This window comes from Acipenser ruthenus, chromosome 3, assembly GCF_902713425.1.
Source record: "Acipenser ruthenus chromosome 3, fAciRut3.2 maternal haplotype, whole genome shotgun sequence".
Lineage (NCBI taxonomy): Eukaryota > Metazoa > Chordata > Actinopteri > Acipenseriformes > Acipenseridae > Acipenser > Acipenser ruthenus.
This window is the reverse complement of record NC_081191.1, coordinates 47,184,413-47,205,851: the sequence shown is the minus strand read 5'-3', so window position 1 is coordinate 47,205,851 and position 21,439 is coordinate 47,184,413. Positions and strand designations below refer to the sequence as shown.

At 37.2% G+C, this 21,439-nt stretch overlaps 1 long non-coding RNA gene across 1 annotated transcript; it reads left to right on the top strand.

Annotated features, from left to right (window-relative positions):
* The first annotated feature begins 7,444 nt into the window (after window positions 1-7,444).
* Window positions 7,445-9,797, top strand: LOC117435488 (uncharacterized). Its single transcript, XR_009325556.1, has 4 exons — window positions 7,445-7,663; window positions 8,116-8,267; window positions 8,375-8,585; window positions 8,845-9,797. It is a non-coding gene; the product is annotated as an uncharacterized LOC117435488 (long non-coding RNA).
* The last annotated feature ends 11,642 nt before the right edge of the window (window positions 9,798-21,439 follow it).

Here is a 21,439-nt window from a genome sequence, read left to right as displayed (position 1 = left end):
AGAAAACAGGCGAATTTGTGTCTTTTCGTTCACATAAAGTCAGAAAAAAACAACATATGAATCCAAATTAACATGTATTTATACTAAAGTAATACAAAAATGACTACAAAAGATTTAGAAGTGAGTAGTTTTTCGAGATTTACGATTATACTGTAAATCACTTTCACGAATCAGCCCCCGAATGTAGTCTCCCATCATGTTCTCGTTATACTGTCCTTGGTAGCGGCGTTCAAAGTCCAGTATATCCTGGTGGAAGCGCTCGCCTTGCTCCTCCGAGTACGCTCCCATGTTCTCCTTGAATTTATCAAGATGAGCATCAAGGATATGGACTTTGAGGGACATCCTACAGCCCATTGTGCCGTAGTTCTTCACCAGAGTCTCAACCAGCTCCACATAGTTTTTGGCCTTGTGATTGCCCAGGAATCACGGAACCACTGCGACAAAGCTGTTCCAAGCCGCTTTCTCCTTACTAGTGAGCTTCTTGGGGAATTCATTGCACTCCAGGATCTTCTTTATCTGTGGTCCGACGAAGACACCGGCTTTGACCTTTGCCTCAGACAGCTTAGGGAAGAAGTCTTGAAGGTACTTGAAGGCTGCCGACTCCTTATCTAGAGCTCTGACAAATTGTTTCATAAGGCTCAATTTGATGTGCAGTGGTGGCATCAGCACCTTCTGGGGGTCCACCAGTGGCTCCCACTTGACGTTGTTCCTCCCCACAGAGAACTCGGTCCGCTGTGGCCAGTCCTGCCTGTGGTAGTGCGCCTTGGTGTCCCTGCTGTCCCAAAGGCAAAGATAGCAGGGAAACTTGGTAAAACCGCCTTGGAGACCCATCAGGAATGCCACCATTTTGAAGTCTCCTATGACCTCCCAGCCGTACTCATCATACTTCAAGGCGTCCAGCAAGGTCTTGATGCTGTTGTAATCCTCTTTGAGGTGCACCGAGTGAGCCAGGGGAAGAGACGGGTACTTGTTACCATTATGGAGCAGCACGGCTTTGAGGCTCCTGGATGAGCTGTCAATAAAGAGGCGCCACTCATTCTGGTTACAGGCGATTCTGATTGCCTCGAACAGACTGGTCACATTGTGGCAGAAGCAGAGCCCATCTTGACGGGTGAAGAAGCTGGAAAAAGGTTGGTGACGCTTCCTCTGATCTGCGACTTGCACACTTTCATCCAACAAGTTCCACTGCTTGAGCCTAGACGTCAAAAGCTTGGCATTGGACTTGGTGAGACCAAGATCTCTAATCAAGTCGTTGAGGTCTTTTTGGTTGGGGTAGTATGGGTTTCTCTCCTCAGCTCCACCTCTGAAATTGTCATCTGGATCTACAACGTCTTCCTCGCTCTCTGACTTGCTGCTCTCTTCTAAAGACGGCTGCTCTCTCTCCGGAGGAGTGGGTACGGGGAGCTCATGGCAGTGTGGCACCGGGGCGATGGATGAAGGAAGGTCCGGATACGTGATAGCAGGTGCATTTTTGCCAGTCCGACGTTTGGAAGGGTCCACCATGCAGAAGTAGCAGTTGCTTGAGTGGTCAGTGGGTTCCCGCCAAATTCTTGGGATAGCGAACTTCATGGCTCTCTTTTCCCCTCTGTACCATCCTACAAAAATACATTTATTTCACCCAGCACTGAATCTATCTGGAATGTTCTGGAAAATAGGTACATTTCAAAATATCACTGTCCTGGTCACAAAAGCAAAGTTTGTGGGGAATAATAGCCATTTTCTATACTTTTGAGGCATAAGCAATTAGGAAATAACACTTACTACCAGGAACCAAAAAAAAAAATTGTTACATGGTGTAATCTGTGATTACACTAAGTCTTTCTGGACTGATGTTTCATTGTTTATTTTAAGGGAAACCTCTCATTTTGTTTAATTTGACATAAAGAACATTATCTTTGGTTATGAAGAAAATGTCAGTAAGCTATCCCGTTTTGTTAACTGTATTATTTTATTGGGAAAGTTTCATATTCATAAATCAAAATGTACAAACAATCACCCTTCTTTTATGCTTTTCAAACAAGACCTGGTGCCAGACCAAATCAAAATTAGCACTTAGCGAACGAGGATGCGAAAGCATTCACGGTAACAAAACACAAGAAAAAATTCAAGCGAAATCTCACGGAACCAAAACAAGCCCTTTTCGCCCTTCAAAAAGCAGCTATTGCTTGTTGACTACAAGTGGGTTGAGAAGGGGGAGTGGTTTGCTATCGCCCAACCAAATCTACTCAATTCCAGCTATAAATCACATCGCAAGACTTTCGCAGGACCGGATTTTATAGTCAACTTAAAACTTATCGTAAGCTATCGCGTATTAAGAAAATAGTAAAAAAAAAACAAACAAACAAAAAAAAAACACTAAACATCCTGATATTTGCAAAAGAAAAAAAAAACAGTACATGCCTCAAGATGACTTCTTATATGGAACACATGCACACAACACCGAATAATTTAAAATTAAGACTTTACAGTATCAAATATTAGTATGTGTATTATTATCATAATATATGTTATTTGTTGAACCCTTAAACGGAACACGCACAAGACTTCTTTTTGCCTACTTTTCTTTTGTCGTTGTTTTTTTTGCCACAGTTTGAGTTAAATGTTCAATAAAGCAATATGTATTATTTATTTAATACGGTCAAACAATAAACTCTTTTCTACTCACGGAGAGGTTTGCTTGAAGCAGTGTCTCTTTTAGAGATATTAAAGCTTTTTAGATATATTTTCGTTTATTTCTGATCTTTGTAGTAAGCTACGACTACGGACGGTACACTTTTTTAAGTCCACCTACCTCTGTTCAAATTATTCATTTCTTAAAGGCACAGTGCTCCATTACAATGAGCTTCAATCAAACTCAAGGCTAACAAATGTAAACAAACTCGAAAACTAATAAAAAACATATGAATGTTTTAACCACTTTAAAGATATTAACTTTTAGTTTTTAATATTTGGTTACTCTCGTAAAGTACGTCAACATGTTGGCCTACACATAAACATTATGAAGCCCAAATTCTCGGCATGTAAGAACAAGCCCACCGTTCCAGTACAAGGGAGCATATTTTGGCTATACCGTGTCAGCATGCCAAGCGGTCCCTTCGAAATGTATAAATCCGTGTAGATAACCAAATTACGTAATACCTATAAAGGTCATCTCAGAATCATCAAAATAAAGTTTTTAAATTTGCTTTGGGTTTTCGACAGAAGGAATAATAATAATAATAACAATAATAATAATAATAATAATAATAATAATAATAATAATAATAATAATAATAATAATAAATACGACTACCCGACTTAAAAATATATAAAATCAGCAATCAACTTTTTTTTTTTTTTCATGGCACTGGATAGCATTTCATTCGACTTCTTACTGTATATAATATGTACCGGTACTGATCCTGGCAACAGTGTTTGGGGTTCTATTCACCCCAAGTTTTTTATTTATTTTTTATAAGCATTTTAATTTTATAATACTCGCACATAGTTTCTTTGTTAACCTTTTTTTTTTTAATCTTTGTTCTTATGCAGTTATTATACACAGTGGGTAGCACTGTGCCAGTCGGGTATGAGGATGCTGGCATTACATGGTGCTGACACAAAGCAATGCCAGCATCCTCATACCCGACTGGCACGGTGCTGACACAAGCCAGGAAAATGCGATGTGGAACTAGCGATATTATCGCATAAACACTCTTTTGCAAGAGCGATCAGGGTTTGATTTGGTCCGGCCCCTAGATAACTTTAAGAATACTCTGGATTGTTCTTTAAATCTCCAAATTACCGATCTTTGTTATAATTTAAAGCTAACATTCATATATACATTATTTTCCGTTTTGTTCGGTGTACCTCTTGTTCTGTTTAATTGTTGTATATTAGAACAATAGTTTTTTTGCAATAAAAAAAGATACTCGACTCCGCCTTTAGTTCCGTCTCACTGCGCCCAAACATTGTGCTAGAATTTTTTCTATGGAGAGTCAATGGAGGCGTAAGAGTTTGTGCTGGTTTTCGCCATGTTAAAAAAATGCATCAAACTTTTGAAGTAATACGTAATTATTATTAAAAATGCTATTTTCTGAGCACTGTCCTGTTCCGCCCCATATGGAAAAAATATATATGTTTCACATAAGTTTCTGAATGGCTATTATAAAACATATGTGTATCATATAAGACTTATATTGTACTTATATGTGTATTGCCAGGGATATATAAGGACACATATATGGTAAATGTCTACATATAAGATACCTATGAAATTTTGTATGTCTGCGCATTTAACTGAACTCTGATTCAGGTGCAACATTTCTTATTGTTTAATTGATATATCTGGTGTGTATTAAGTTAGCATGGACACAATTCACATTGCATGCATAGTATAGGGATTCAATTTGGCACTACAAATATTGATACATAAAATATGACATGATCATATGTGAAAGTCTTTTAAATTATAACCAATACTAAAATGAAATTGCTTCTTTAAATGGTAAGAATTATATTTGAAAGGAAATACAAAACTACTTAGATGTAACTAGTATGTTTGTCACCTGAAACAATAGATGTAATGATAGTCAGATAGACAGATAAATTGATATAGATAGATAGATTTCATTTATGGAACAACATCTTTGTTTACTTTCAGACAAATGAGACAAAAGCCAGTTTATTATAAAATAAACACCTTGAATTAAAAGTAATGTTGTGGAAATTTACAGTACACATACACTTTTATTATGTTTTGTACAATACATTATTATACCACCCAAAATATTTAAGAATTTTAACATGCTATAACAATTAAAAGTATGGTATGGACTCTGTAAAACTGCACATACAGTATAGCATTTTTATCTGAACTCAATGTTTAGAATCCTGACTAAAATAATTCCACTATGAACTCCGTGGTTTTCTAAAATATCTCTTAGCTGACTTTCCAAAGATACATATATAAAAAAATTCCATTTTTCATATTTTCACATATTAACAGGTGCTGAACAAAAACTACAGGTAGTTGTTTTCCGTGATGAATCAAGCACACCTAGATATTGATCACAGTGAATACAATAATGATGAAACTGAAGCACATCAACAAATTCAAGCAAAGGCTTCTCAAAAAAAATATTTGGTTGATGGCACTGACGATTTATCTTCACAATGCATTTGAATAAGCTTTAGCAGATCATTTACAGCAACGTGTGTTAATCCATGTCTCAAAACAAAAGATAGTATCGCAAGACGACTCTTCTGCCATTTGTAAGGAAGAGTCACCTACATGTTCTGTGTTTTCATTTTCTTCCTGTGGCAATAAATGAAATGTACTATTATTATTTAAAACACATACAGACACAAACAAACGTTACATGTAAGTATATCTCTCTACCTCTATGCTTAAGACCACACTGAAAAACATACATTGGTATAGATCACATACATATTTACCTAACTCACACATATATAGTGTTGAGAAAACACATGTACTTCGGCATACCTCATTTACATGTTCCGTCTGAAATTCTGTTGAATCACTGAACAGAGACTGATCCGATTGCATTTCTTTCTGTAGAATTAACATACATTATTGTGTTTAACCATATTACATAATGTAAGACATATTTAAGGCAAGGATGTGTGCGTATTTACATTGTTACATAAAAATAAAATAAAAACGGTCAAATAAATGTATCAAGACCAGATCCCAAAGCTTAAAACAAAACAAAAAGTCCAGGATATTAGTCCGTATTATTTGAAATACTGTACATACCTGCTGAAGATAAGAGTTTGCACTTCCTAACACAGAACCATCTGTAGTCTAATAATGAAAAAATAGAAACACTTTGGAAAAATAACTGTAAACGTATTTTATAACACTAATGGTAATCCTCGTTTGCAATTTAACATTTATGAAAAAAATATGTGAAGCAAAATTTGAAAATACGTCAAAATTATATCACTGATTACTTTCAAATGTATTTAATGAATTCCATACTGTGTTCTGCAAAGCAACAGATTACCGAAATAAATTTTACAAACCTTTTCGTCTTCGATTTGTTGATTAGTCTGTTCCTCGCACATTGTTTGAAAATATTCCATTGTTTTACTGTAAAATCAGAATGCATAAACAGTTAATATTATATTAATTGTATATTTACTTTACTATCTCAATATTTCATTATGAAACATACTTACATCTTTTCCCAACGGGTTTTCGTTCGAGAAGGGACACGCTTGTTTTCTGAAATATCCTCATCTTCTTGCGGTAAAAGGTACCTTTTCATTTTAATTAGATGCCGTTCCATTTAAAAAAAAATATTATTATTATTATTCTTTTAATGCCGAATCATTTACAAAATATTGCAATAGCAGAAAAATGACTAGAAAAGACGATTGTTTCGAACCCGCCATCAGTTAATATAAATATTTTATTGGAGTAACTACGTGTCAATCATGTAGCTGGCCAATTACCGAGTCGTAATATTGCAGCAGGGCAGAGACTGATTTCAGAATTTCAGCGCGCGGTCATATGGTCATTACATGTACATAAAACAAATATTAATATTATTGTGACAGGCATGGAAGGACGTGCATAATTAATTTTTAACATTTTCAAAGTGACAGAAAATTTGAGTGCAACCCCCCCCCCCCTAAAATTGAAAGGCAATTAAGTTTTGCTGAACGCAGGCCTATTCTTTGTCACTCAGTGGTGGCATACGGTAATAATGTGGAGATATATGTATTTGCTTATCAATCACATTTTTTAAAAACAATACCAAAATACGCTATACAATGATAATATTGCACAGCATTACTTGACACTTATGTTAAATTGTTGTTGGATACTTTGGTATAACGTACGGGTGGTACTGAATATGAAAAGCTGTGTTTTGGCGATAATGGTTATATTATCTTTTACTGTATTTTCGTTGTGCTCAAGTGTGTCAGAATGAGGAGGTTTGCCTTGGTTCAGTGGAAAGCTGGAGCTGATAAAGGCAAATTCAGCGAAGTCAGTACGGATGCTGTTCGCAATTACAATGATGAAGATTTTGACGAGGATGGAAATCCTATTGAAGAAGGCCAAGCTGAAGCGATCGTAGAATGGCGCCAGGGTTAAAAACAGAAACAGGGATGGCCTTTGCACGCGGGCGCTGTTTTGTTCATAGTAAGTAAAACACCAAGTTTACGCTTTTTTGTGTTGTCGTTGAAAAGAAAGGGTACATTTATTAATTTGTTTTATTAGATAATAGATTCGCGATTGCAAAGAAGATGCAGGAGTGCGTTGAAAAGAAGGATCTGGGGAAACGCCTGAAGAGGCCGCTGGAAACGCCTAAGAGATATGAGTCGTCTTCAGATGGTTCTGATACAGAACCGGTAAGCAGTAGCCCCTGCCCCTATGTAATTTAAGTGTGTAATCGTATCGAGATTTGTTTAAACACAAGTTTTCTGGGTGGATTTAATATCAAAACATTTTAAAAGTTATTTATTTATGTAGGTTAAGAAAACATCTTCAGAGACCAGCATGGCAAAACAGTGCTTACAGAAATACAAGTCAGGTTCCACTGCTGAAACACGAGATGTTGAAGTAGACCATTTGAAGAGTGTACAGCTCCAGAAAGAAAATCAGGATCTTAAGGAGAGAATCAAAATCTTAAGGAAATGCTCTTCAAAGGTATGTTAAAACATTTTGTATTATAGCAGCGATTGGGTGTCTGCTGTGTGTTTTGGTTCTGTGTTCAAAAATACCTTTCTCAATTTTCTTTTTCTGTAGTTTGATGTAGGATTTGAGAAAGGAAGTTTGCAGAGTTTGTTATCAACTATGCTGTTTTGATTTGTGTGATATTTTTGGTTTTTAAAGTTTACAAATTCTTATTATCTTTGAAAAGGTAAAACTTTTTTTTCTGGAAATAAAACACTGAAATGTCTTAAGGTAAGATTACTCAAACAATTGAGGTATAGGAACTGTCGCAAAAAAAAAAAAAATCAGATTAAAACATTATCTAATTTTTATATTAAGAGTATTTATGTCCTTTATATTTCCTACTTTAAACTGTACAGTTGTATGTCCATTCTGCTAAAGCTTCTTTATAATATTTGTGTGTGTGTGTGTGTGTTTTTTTAAAGAAATGCCTATGTTTTTGACCGAAATAAAAGAGATTTTGCACAGATCCATGAACAATATCAGGCGTTCATCAACTCCAGAAGTGGATCCTCCAACTACACCAAAATCAGGAAATTCAATGAAGACCGGAAACCCAACCCAGGTTCTTGACAAGGTATAAAACAATGCTGATATTTCTTTGATTTATGAATAGGAATAAGATACTCCTAACTTTAAAAGTTTTGGGTTTGGTTTAAATCACCTCTATTTTATTTTTTACAGGTAGAAATATATCCAGGTATTGGGGTGTTCTGTGACAAACTTGTGTGGGCTTTAGCCAACAATTCACACACAGCAACATCATCTGTGCGCACTCTTCTTGTGAATCTATTCCCTTTGGATGTTTTGCTGAAAAGTAACTTGAGAGGGAGGAGCAAAGACACCACAGAGCACAGACCTGCATTAGATGCAACAAAGATTGATGCCATCTACAGTAAGATTTTGTTCATTAATCTTTTTTTAATATTTATAAATGCCATTTTAGAGTCTGCTACATTAAAATGTTTCTTTCTCTCTAATATGGGTTGCTATATTGTAATAGTGGCATTGATATTTATGGACAATATGTTCTTTACAATGTTACCTATTTCATAATTGTCTTTTAAAAACCTATTAAAACATTGATTTCTACAAAAACGTAACATTTGATGTATTAATTGTGGGTTTTAATTGTGATACGTTTCCTTTTTAAGGAGCAACTTTGCAGAAGTGGCCTAATACCCCACAGGCTGTTATTGGCTCAGCAATCAATGGCAAGTTGGCTGAACTTCGCAATAAAAGTAAACAAAAACTACAGCATACATGGACTCAAAGTGAGGGAGATGTGAGCACTGAATGAGTATGTCATAATGTAGCCTTGATTTAATAGGAATCCAAATAATTCAATTTCTTCCAGTTCTGATTACATGTTACAGTTCCTATGTGTGTTTTGCAAATGGCATGTAAGGTATAAGGAGTTTGTGTATAACATGTTTGATAAATAATTTCAATCTGTTATTTGCACACACAAAAAAAATAATATGTGGTATAATGTACACCATTATTTAACTTGGCTATTTTGCATAAGCTTTTCCAACATGATTATATGTTTTTGTCAAGTTAGGTTGCTTGTTGTTGTTCTTGGAATAATACTTTTTTTATTTTTATCAAACCTTACTATTTTGAGTCTACCACTATTGGAAGAGAAGCCATTTAGAGATGGCCCTAAGTTGTCCTAAAAACGGCCAGTGTAAACACACCATTAGACTTTTATAACATGCAGCATCACATATGAGTATGACAAGCCAAATGATCATTTAGAGATATATCACATTGCATTTTAAGACATCTGGAAATGATGTAGAGATATATTTACAGACTCAAGAGCAAATTGTGCAAATTGACTAATATATTGTTTTCTTATTATGAATGGAACAAATGTGTATATGACAAGTTTTGCAGTTGTAAAACTTTGAAATAAAAGCAATTTCCAGTACAATATTGCCTTCTATCCCTTTTTAACAGTCAGTACAGTAACTATTTTGTAATATACAGTGCACATATAGTATTGTTGCAAAAACGTATATATATATATATATATATGCTATTTAATTATATACTGATATTTGTATTGACAACCAATATAGAGATTCATATAAAAACTTAAATGTCATGTTTCATATGTGTAATACTAAATTCATATATGAACAATATAAATTGTATATACAAACAACCATTGTTTAGTATGTGTTGCATATATGATATATGTTTGTAACATATCCAATTTTACATAATATGATATACATTCTTTATATGGCTCATATAAAAAGCATATATATTTAATATAAGAAACATATATCAAACTATCTAATTTCATATATGTTAACATATATGAAAGTGGCCATAATTGTATTTTGAGGCATATAAGCATCATATATTGATACATATATAAAACTACTATATTAAACTTATATGCAGCATATAGTTTTTTTCCATGTGGGGCGGCGCATGCGCAGTAACAGCTGGTCGCACATGTCATTGATGATAATATCTATTGACAGCTTTCAGATGTGGGTAATGGGAAATTTAAAAGCTATATCATATCAGATATATTTTATTACTATTTTTGTGTATGTTCATTATTTGTGAAATCATTTCATAACAAATATACGTATGAACATCACCTTTTTAACCCTACTTTGTCCAAGTAGGTACAGGTAGTTTGTTCATCGTACTATATTGCTGTGTCTTGATAATATTTTATGTTGTTATGTATTTCTAAAGTAACCGGTGTTACCGGACTGTTAAATGATTTAATGAATACGCTTCTTTTTGTTTTATTAAAAAAATATATTGCAATGTGTTTATTAAATTAATACAATAAAAGTATTGCATTTTTGTAAATATAAACTGTGATCTGTTAACTGTACCACTGAATAATGAGTTATTTGAATAAAAATGGTTTCTCCAAGAAAAATAAATGTTGACTTTACACTTTTGTCTCTAATCTTCTATTTTATTAAGCATCTGTATTTATTATTATTATTATTATTATTATTATTATTATTATTATTATTATTATTATTATTATTATTTATTTCTTAGCAGACGCCCTTATCCAGGGCGACTTACAATCATAAGCAAATACATTTCAAGTATCACAGTACAAGTAATAATACAATTAAGAGCAAGATAAATACAATGACTTGGTTCAAGCAGGATATGATTAAATACAAAATAATACAGATTAAACACTTGGCAGATTACAGTACTCTGAAGTACAGGATTAAATGCAGTAAAATAGGGAGCAGATAAGAGCAAGTAAAGCGCATTTAAGGAAGGGTGATAAGTGTCCCAGGGGAAAAACAGAGGAGTTCTACAGGTGCTGTCTGAAGAGGTGAGTCTTGAGGAGGTGCCGGAATGTGGTCAGGGACTGGGCAGTCCTGACATCTGTAGGAAGGTCATTCCACCACTGCAGGGCGAGGGTGGAGAAGGAGCGGGCTCTGGACGCAGGGGAACGTAGAGGAGGTAGAGCCAGTCTTCTAAAAATTAAATACAAAAAATATAGCAATACAAAAACTTAACTTTACACAAAATACTGTATATTATGTAATGTCTTGTTTAATTGTAATAACTTAATAAAAGCGATGTTTCTGCGGAGAAGGTCATTTTTTACCTTACTTTGGCGACATATTTTTCTTACTGTATGACAGGTATTCCATTTTTTTCCTACAGTTCACCTAAGTGTTGGGAAACTACAAATTAAAAACACAATGGTGACTTTGGTAAGATGACCAGCCTTCCCGTTTTGGATGGGACAGTCCCACTTTTGGAACACTGGTCCCAGCGTCCCCAGAACCTTTCTTGTGATGCTCATTTCGTCCTGTTTTTTCCCCAGAGCATCGTTGCAGAAATTACAGAAATTACAGAATATTGTATTTTCATGCAGGCTGCTGTCTTTCTACCATATCTAACTTATTACAGCACAACACTAAAGAAGGTTGAATGACCAGTAGCATTAAAAAAAGGTCTGTACAGTGCGGCAAATCTGGAGAATTACTGAACAGTCAATGTTCATATTTGCAACCAATCACAGAGAATTGTGGGCGGGTTTATCCACTGACTGTTGCTAAAACAAAACTGGCGGCTATTCTTCTGAATCATCATTCTCGCTGTGTGAAGAAGTTAGACTACTGTAGTCTAACAATAACGGCTAATAGAGGTACCATTGTATTGTGTTGCAATTAATCTCTTCATCCATGATATTTGTATATCTGCGTGCAAACATACTTTGCTTCGTGTGCAGCTATAGGCGACAATTGCAGAGCTGTCATGTCACATTACCTTGACATGTTTACAACGTAGTGCACTGAAGCTTGTTGTCATGGTTTTAACACTTTGTGCATTGAAATAGCCCATCACAACAATAAGATGGGCTGTACAACATGACTGAAGTATTTGGAAACATATGTTCTATTGAAATAAGGCTATATTCACTTTCAGTTCACCTTACCCTCTAAGAAACGTATGTTCATGAATAATACAAAGTAATTTATGAACTAGTAAGTTCCACATTTGTGAAATTCATATTGTAAAAATAAGTTTCAGAACATTTTTTATTTCTTAAGTATACGTGTTATGTTGTTTTTAGCGATAATGAAATACAATAGTTTCAGGTCTCCTGGTGCCAATTTAATTGCTTAAAAGAAATATTTACATTGATAGTTGAGTACTGTATATGATTGTGACAGAAATATGAGTTCTGGTTGTAAATCTCCCTCCCGACCTGTGAGGGCGCTAAGTAGTGAAAGGGAAAGGCTTTGGACGGGTTGGCCTGACATTTCATTTCCTGGGTGGGAAAGTCAGTCAGCCTGGAAAAAGACAGGGCTCCACTGCAGGAACGTATTGACCCGGAAGGTAAACGAGGTAGCAGCTGCAGGCAATAGAGTCAGCTGTAGTTTACCAAGGGGTCATGCATGATTGCATAAAAGGGACCGGAGAATTGCAAATCTTTTCCTTCGCTTGGGTTTTATTGAGAGACTGGAAGGACTGTGTGAGATGCAGAGAAAGCGTACGGGAAAATATTTGTGAGTGTTTTGTTTGTTTGTTCGTGTCTGTTTAGTAACTGTCTGTGTTTTTGTTATATAGCACTAGACGGCTAAACACGAATCCGGAGCTGTCGTCAAGGGCCAGCACAAAACCGAATCAACACTGTACTACAGTCATGATTAACATTGTTATCAGCACTTGTTCACAAGTATAGCATGTATTGTATTGTACTTCACCACAAGCACTGAGAGCACTCACTTTGGACTTGTGATCGTGTGTGTGTCTAATTGTGTGTGTTAGTACTGTGCTTATTATTTAGGGACTGCAACCCTTTTGATTACTGTGCAATACACATTGTTGTGTATTGCCAGTTCATTATTATTTGCTAGCTGGTCATCAAACCATTGGATTAATAATCTTTAAATTAACCATTTCACCCGTACTTTGTTGTCTGTTTGTTCTTGGGATTACTGCACCCGCACCGCACCTGCTATACACCTGCTACTAATTACCACTTTGCCACAATGATACAAATAGTTTAAAACAATTACAAAAAAAGAACCACGTCCTCCTTTCATTTTACCTTTCTTTAAAAAATATGTAAATAAGCTGCCTTAGAGGCATCTCTTTTTAATTTGGTGACCCCTTATTTTTATTTGTGATAAATGTATATTTTATCCTGCAAAGTTTAAAGAAAATAGAGACAATGGAGTACTCATATTTAAGATTAATGCTATCTGTTGCATAGGTGTGATTGCTCTATAAGGTATTTTATAAGTATTTTTTATCACAGTTTTTAGTTTAATAGAAGAAAAACAATGATCCAATCAGAAACTGCAATACAGTTGAAACCAAATACCATGTCATATTAAATGGTAGAAAAGTCTATCTTACAATAAAAAAAAGATTATATGAAGTAACCATTTAATAAATAGAAATATTGAGATACTTCATGTTTTCATGCAGGAAGAGCCTGGTTTGCAGATTGGACACTGGAGGATAGCATAGAGATAGAAATAGAGCAAGATGGGAAGTGGAAATCAAAGAGAGCAGATGCGGTTTCTTAGGCAGAAAAGGGACTAGAGTTGCAGCAGTAATCAGCAATAAAATAGAATCTCGGAATTTGATATTATTGAATTGTTACTGTGTAATGTAATGACATTACAAAGACAATAAGATCATTTACTCAGAAAAAGTTTTGAAAGTAAAATATTTCACTTGAATATCTCCATCAGTCTCTGCATTCACAGTGGGCAGCAGTGTGGAGTAGTGGTTAGGGCTCTGGACTCTTGACCGGAGTGTCGTGGATTCAATCCCAGGTGGGGAACACTGCTGCTATTATTATTATTATTTGTTTATTTAACAGGCGCCTTTATCCAAGGCGACTTACAGAGACTAGGGTGTGTGAACTATGCATCAGCTGCAGAGTCACTTACAATTACATCTCACCCGAAAGACGGAGCACAAGGAGGTTAAGTGACTTGCTCAGGGTCACACAATGAGTCAGTGGCTGAGGTGGGATTTGAACCGGGGACCTCCTGGTTACAAGCCCTTTTCTTTAACCACTGGACCACACAGCCTCCTTTACCTAGATTGCTCCAGTAAAAACCCAACTGTATAAATGGGTAATTGTATGTAAAAAATAATGTAATTGTATGTAAAAATAATGTGATATCTTGTAACAATTGTAAGTCGCCCTGGATAAGGGTGTCTGCTAAGAAATAAATAATAATAAATTCACTTTCAGTATGATATTAGATCAAACATTGCCAAATTTAAAATAAAAACCAGAGATCTTCCCTGTGGCTTTGATGTTGGAAGTTATTCACAATATCTCCATACTGTCCCAGTTTAAGGACTTAAAAATCTGGTCACAGTAGTGTTTGGCTAATGTTTTCAGGGTATTGGTGCAGCAAAAGTAAATCATGTATTAAACTATCATTGCTGTCTGGCAGTTTTTGCGCGTCGCTGATAACTTGGCGCTAGAAACTACTGTTCCTCTCCATTAAATATTAATGCCAATATGACATAAGCAGACAAAACTTTGACTGCTATAATAATTTTAAAAAAATAAGATTTTATGCCAGATGTGCACAGATGTGTTTAGTAGTAGTCTGCTATGCTTCATATACTGTACACTGATCTTGTTGGAACAAAAACCTTCTTTTAAATTCCTAGCTGACTTCAGATTCCCTGTAGAATATCCCTGTACATTAAAGTCCGAACTGACTTCTTCAGATTCCCCTGTAGAATATCCCTGTACATTTAAAGTCCTAGCTGACTTCTTCAGATTCCCTGTAGAATATCCCTGTACATTTCCCTATTCATATTTCCTTCTATAAGTACATGTTCACCAACACCTGAAGCTGCCTTACACCTCCAAACTTTAATATTGTGTCCTCCATGTTTCATGGTGGGTTGCAGATGTAACCTAGTGGAGGCTGGCGCAAACTGGCGACACCAAGGGTCAAAAACACAGTGCAAGAGCTTTTAAACTCATCTCATCTCAGGGTATCACACAACACTGCCCGTTACACAGACACTTCTCTTTTAAAAATAGAGATATTCTTTGGCAAAAGCTAATCTTTTCTTCTTGTTGACTGTGGTGGTGAAGGGCTTCTTTCTAGCAACCCAACTATTTAATCCCTTCTCTTTCACTGATTTTGTGCTGACACCTTAACACCACATTCTTAAACTAGCTCCTGCACAATATTTAAAGTACTCCTGTTCGGCCTGAATAATAATTTGAGCACATTTGGCATCAAATCTTTTTTTACAAAGTTTAATATAGGAGAAATGGTGTTTATATTTTCTTTGCAAGTTGCCTAAATATATACTAAATACAAATAAGTAGCTTTTTCTTTGTAATATTTAGATTCAATATGAAAAATTTAATGTGACACTGATTGTATAATTGTTGTAGTCTGTATATAATTTTGCTAAAATTGTTAGAGAAAAACGTAATTGTTATGTTATTTAGCATAAACAACCTAGGGTGTTTAATTTTCAATTAGAAAACTGGATTAAGATGTAGATTGGACTGTTTACTCAACAGCTAGATATCTGGGTGTTCCGTGTTGTTTATAACTACCACTCCTTTAATAACCTTGAATTCTGTTTATTTCCTTGAAACTCCAGCTCAATTACGAGAATGGCATTTCAAAAGGATATATTTCTATTTCTTTGGGTGTGTGGAGTTGGTGATGAGATCATTCAGCAGATGCAAATCCAGGTGGTACATTTTAACATACAAAGGACACCTTTAAGAACAAGGAGCATTGTGAAACCTAGGGTACACTGTTTACTGATTGTTGAAGACCCAGGGAGAATCTATCCATACAGATTATAAAGCTTGCAATGTTTTCAGGCAGGAAATCTATAGAGCAAGTGCCTGGTCCATTCATTGGTTAATCTACAAGCCTATTACCAGCAAGTTCCAATTAACCATTTAGGTATATAAACCCATTTCTCAAACTCAGTCTTGCCGTGCTTTTGAATTACTTCTCCCCAACCACCAACACCTCCCTGCCAGCCTCGTCCGGAGGGGGGGGGGGGGGGGGGGAGATTATACAATGCTCCTCTGCCTAATATTTTTTGTTCACCTGGATGAACATGTCGCATAGATTTTTTTATTTATAGTTTTTCTTTTAGCAGGCGGCACTGGGATGCTCCAGGGATGAGGCTGTGCTCCAACTATTTTTTACTCTACTTATTTTTCTTCACCCATAGTTGGGTTCAATGCTTTTGTAAATCTATAAGATTTTGTATTATAATAAAGGTGGTTATTTAACTCACGATTGTTCTTGAAAAAATGAAGTTAAAGCAATTATCAGCAGTCAGTTCTGATTCAAGTGATGATGAAAACCATTCACAACACAAAATAGTGAAAGTAGTGAGTAGTGGTGGAGCTGGCACTAGAAAAATCTCTGTCCCAAAGAACATGGACTGTGATGGGTTGTTAAAGATTGGGAAAGATCTGTTTTTTCCTGATGGACAGTCAAAAAAAGGGACTGTAAAAGAGTTAACTTTTGAAAACTTAATGCAAATGTAGGGGATGTGTATGAAAAAGTAAAAATGTGAATTGTTGGTTTCTATTTGGCATCTCTGGATCAAGATGGAAATAAAACAACTGTGGAAGTGGGAGACAACGTCCCAGAAGAAACATTGAGTGTGCTATAGATAATGGCTGCACTGTGCCGAAGCTGCTGAGTCTGAAAGTTCATTTTCCAGTAAAAAGTCAGCATGCATCCGGTATCTGAAACAGATACCTCAGATGTACGCCTTAGATTATGGGGGTTATTTTCAAAGGAGCTCAGCTAGAGGATAGAGCTATTGAGCTACCTTCTTTATCGTGTCGATCTAGGCTTGCACATACTGTTCTCCTTTTAAGAAGTAATATCAATGTTCAATAATGTGAAAATATGTGAGGGAATCTAAGGGAGAGTGGTCTTGCTTATTTATTTGTTTGCATTAATAAACAAATGACTTGATCCTTAATTGTGGTAAAGCAATACAAATGTTAGATATGAAAGGCAATCACATCTTTAAATTAAAGCAGTAAAACGCTCAGTTGTATAAAAAACAATGTTGTTGTTCCAGTTTGAGTAGCTCTTCTAATAAATTAAGCTGCAGATATATAAAAACTACTATTTTTTAACACAGTCATTTAAACTAAACAGGTAACACAGGAATGTCATCTGCAAACTTTGTTGTAAAGTTCATTGTGAAGCAAAGAAATTTTTTTTTCCATATGCTTCTGGTTTTATATACTGATAAATATGTATACGTCTAAAGTAAGTAGCATACATATTATTGAAATATTGAAATACAAACCAAGAATATAAAATTAAGAGCTGACGAGTATCAGTAACTATTAACAAACGTAAACCTTTTCCACATAACCACTGTATCATATGATTTTAAGCATAAGCTCAACCTTCAGTGAATGTACAAAAGCTGGGACAGCAGCAAAGTCGGCTTCCTTTAAACTGGAATAATGTATCTCTAAACAAAACCATATAGCCCATACAAGGTATAGAAAAATGCCACTTGAAATCAGTAAGCGTTTAAGACCAAAATGTGTCAAGGCAGAGAGAGAGAGAGAGAGAGAGAGAGAGAGAGAGAGAGAGAGAGAGAGAGAGAGAGAGAGAGAGAAGTGATTTGAAATCATTTTAATATGCATGGTTTTGGAAACTGCTGTGTTTCTGAAATGAGGATACTCCCTCTAATCATACGTAATCAAACTGTTCCTATAAATAGCCTTTCATCTATGCCTCATTGTCGTTTCTTTGTTTGGACTTGACTCTCCAATTGTAGACCCAGGGCATGGCATTCATTTTCAAGCTCTGCAATTTCATTCTGCTGTATTCCTCATTCTACAGTTCTGGCAGACCAGCGATTACCAGTCACTGCTGACGAACATCGTCATCCAAAAACTCCATGCTCAAATCACAAAGGTAGAAATGTAAATGTAGTCATGTTGTTACTTCTTCCTTGAAATTTATGACATTCTGATCCCTTCCGAAAGTTCCTCATTTCATTAACTTCATGCGCAAAAATTCACAAAGTAATTTTCCAGATTTGTTTCAGCTTAACTCGTAGACACAGCCCATGACACATTTCCAACGTGTCATCAGGTACGCATGAATGCATGGGCATAGCCCAATGTGAAGGCAACCACGCACAGCAGATTACAGCAGTGTGGAGTAGTGGTTAGGGCTCTGGACTCTTGACCAGAGGGTCGTGGGTTCAATCCCAGGTGGGGGACACTGCTGCTGTACCCTTGAGTAAGGTACTTTACCTAGATTGCTCCAGTAAAAACCCAACTGTATAAATGGGTAATTGTATGTAAAAAACAATGTGATATCTTGTAACAATTGTAAGTCGCCCTGGATAAGGTTGTTGGCTAAGAAATAAATAATAATAATAACAGGAAAAGAAACATTTATTATTTAATCTCCGTTATCGTATAACAGATCCCAACATAACATTCATGTTTCTCTATGTTAGTACGTTGTTTCAGCTCAGTCTGTAGCAAACTTATCACCCCGGTCACTCTCCTTCCATTCTACCTCACGTGACAAAGCAGATAAAGTTCTATTGAGGTGTGTGTATGTTTAATGAAATGATAATGAATGCGGGCCGATCTTGCATCGATTTCGGGACCGTTGCTTAGTGATACGCACTCTGTCCACTCGTAGGGTAAGGGCGTTGTTATTATAAGAATTGAGTTATTATTGTTCAAAGAAGAAAAAAATCACAAATGTGAAACTTGCAAATAAAATCCTGCTTACTGTTTCTCGTTCTGGATTCCAATAATTCCTTACGTAATTTGGTAATAAGTTGTCTTTCAAAAATTAGAAATTGCAGGAAAAGTTAGTTTCTTCTGCTGTCCGTGCAATGTTTGTATACCTCTACCTTTGAGTGGGCTCCAATCATGGCATCAATAGTGATACGCGCATTGAATTATGGGATTGATTGTCCTATCCTGCTCACTTTGTGTTTTGTTGTGTTTACTTGTTTGTACAATTCTGGGCCTGCCGGCTCGGCCCCGAACACATTCATTCATACTTAAATATTTAATTACTGCCGTGCCCCTTATGCTCATGTCTGCTGCTACACTATTGACTGTGTTCATTCTGTCTTCATTAATGATTCTTGTTACCCACACCTCTAAGTGGGCTGCAATAATGGTGCCTGTAGTGATACGCACATTGAATCATGGGATCGCACGATTGAATCATGGGATTGATTGTCCTATCTTTGGTTTAGCTGTGCTACTGGCACTGCAGCTGCCATTTTTTTTCATGCTATGTCATCTGGTTCTGTCTTATAATGCTCACTATGCAATCTGCTGCACCTCGACCAAGCAATTCATTCAGCAATATACTTAAACTCCTATCTGAAGATGTAAGCTATAGCCCACTGTAAGCTATAACATGCTCACTGTCACAAATCAAGCTCACTTTGTCAAGTCGAGCAGTTTCTGACACTAGTGTCCCAAATGCAAAATTCTCCAGTTCTCCAGCTATTAAAAAACAATATATATATTGTTTTTTAAGTCACAGTCACAGTTCTTTGCCCCTTTAAAAGCACAGACCCAACACAGGAATGGAGTTTTTAAATGCGCTGACACGCTATTTTTAATAAACACAAACAAAATAAAATACCTAGCTCTTAAATGAGCACTAACTACACATACGGGAACCTCACTAATCGGGCAGGACGGCGAGGCCGTTTACCTGCTAAACACAAAAACACACTCTTCTTTAAACTTACACCCCTTCTGCCTCCTTCTCCTCAGCAGCCCTGAGCAGACTGACTGCTTCTCCTTTATACCCTGCACCTGGTCCTAATTTACAGTTACCGCCCAGGTGCAGGGGATAATTAAACAATAAAACAATTAACCAATTAAACAATAAAGTAAACTAACAAAAATGTGCCTGCGCACATGTCTTACGCAGGAAGGATTTTAATCCCCTCCCTGCTATGTTACACTTCCCCCCCCTTGTCTTTTCAAGACACCGGCCGTTTGACTGCCACCTCCCTCCACCCTTAAAAAACCACCCACACTCAAGTCCAGAAATGTTGATTTTCACCCTATTCCACGGGCGGGCTTGAGGGTGGTTTTTTCCCTCCGGTGTTTCCAGGGAGGGACCTAGGACCGGCGAGGAGGGACCCAGACATCTTGTCCAGGGCAACCACAGCGCAGGCCGGAGACCGGGAGCACGGACTGGCAGGCAGAGGTGCGTGGCTGTGGACTGGCGCAGCGACGTCTGGGATTCCAGGGGGAGCGGAGCAGTAGGTAGGGGGAACGGAGCAACTAGCAGGGGGAGCGCCAGCGATGTCTGCCTTTTGCGCAGTGACTTCTTCCTCCTGCGCAGCAACATCTGGGATTCCAGAGGGAGTGGAGCAAGGGACCAGGCAGGTGACTGTGCCTGGCTGTACTGCAACCTGGGAGCCAGGTCAAGCGGAGGAAGGTCTGGGCATTCCGGCCCGGCGTCCAAACTGCCGGGACAAGGGACCTCCCACGGCAACGCCGGACTGGCTGGCAGGGGTGGCGGCACATCCTCCCCCTTGACTTCCACCGGTGGCTCTGGCAACGGTGGCTCCTCCCCTCTGTGCTCTGGGAGCGGCAGCTCCTCCCCTTTGGGCTCTGGGAGCGGCGGCTCCTCCCCTCCGGGCTCTGGGAGCGGCGGCTCCTCCCCTCTGGGCTCTGGGGCTGGAGTCAGCGGGGCACCCCCTGCCTGCTCCCACCTTTGAAGCAGCAGGTCCAGTTCCGTCGGCTCCGGATCCGGCAGCCTCAACTCCTGTCTCCACTTCCTGCACTGCTCCAGCAGTATTTTGATTGATCTTGGAAATCAAATCTTTAAAATCCATGGCCATTTCAATTTCTGGGTCTTTAGGGGCGCCCACTCTTGCTGCCACCATATGTAAAAGAATCACACCACTCACGGTTCTTTGCCCCTTTAAAAGCACAGACCCAACACAGGAATGGAGTTTTTAAACGCTCTGACACGCTATTTTTAATAAACACAAACAAAATAAAACACTTAGCTCTTAAATGAGCACTAACTAAACATACGGGAACCTCACTAATCGGGCAGGACGGCTAGGCTGTTTACCTGCTAAACACAAAAACACACTCTTCTTTAAACTTACATTTAACGACTGCTTGGAAGCAGAGCACCTCTTCTGCCTCCTCCTCCTCTGCAGCCCTGAGCAGACTAACTGCTTCTTTTTTATACCCTGCACCTGGCT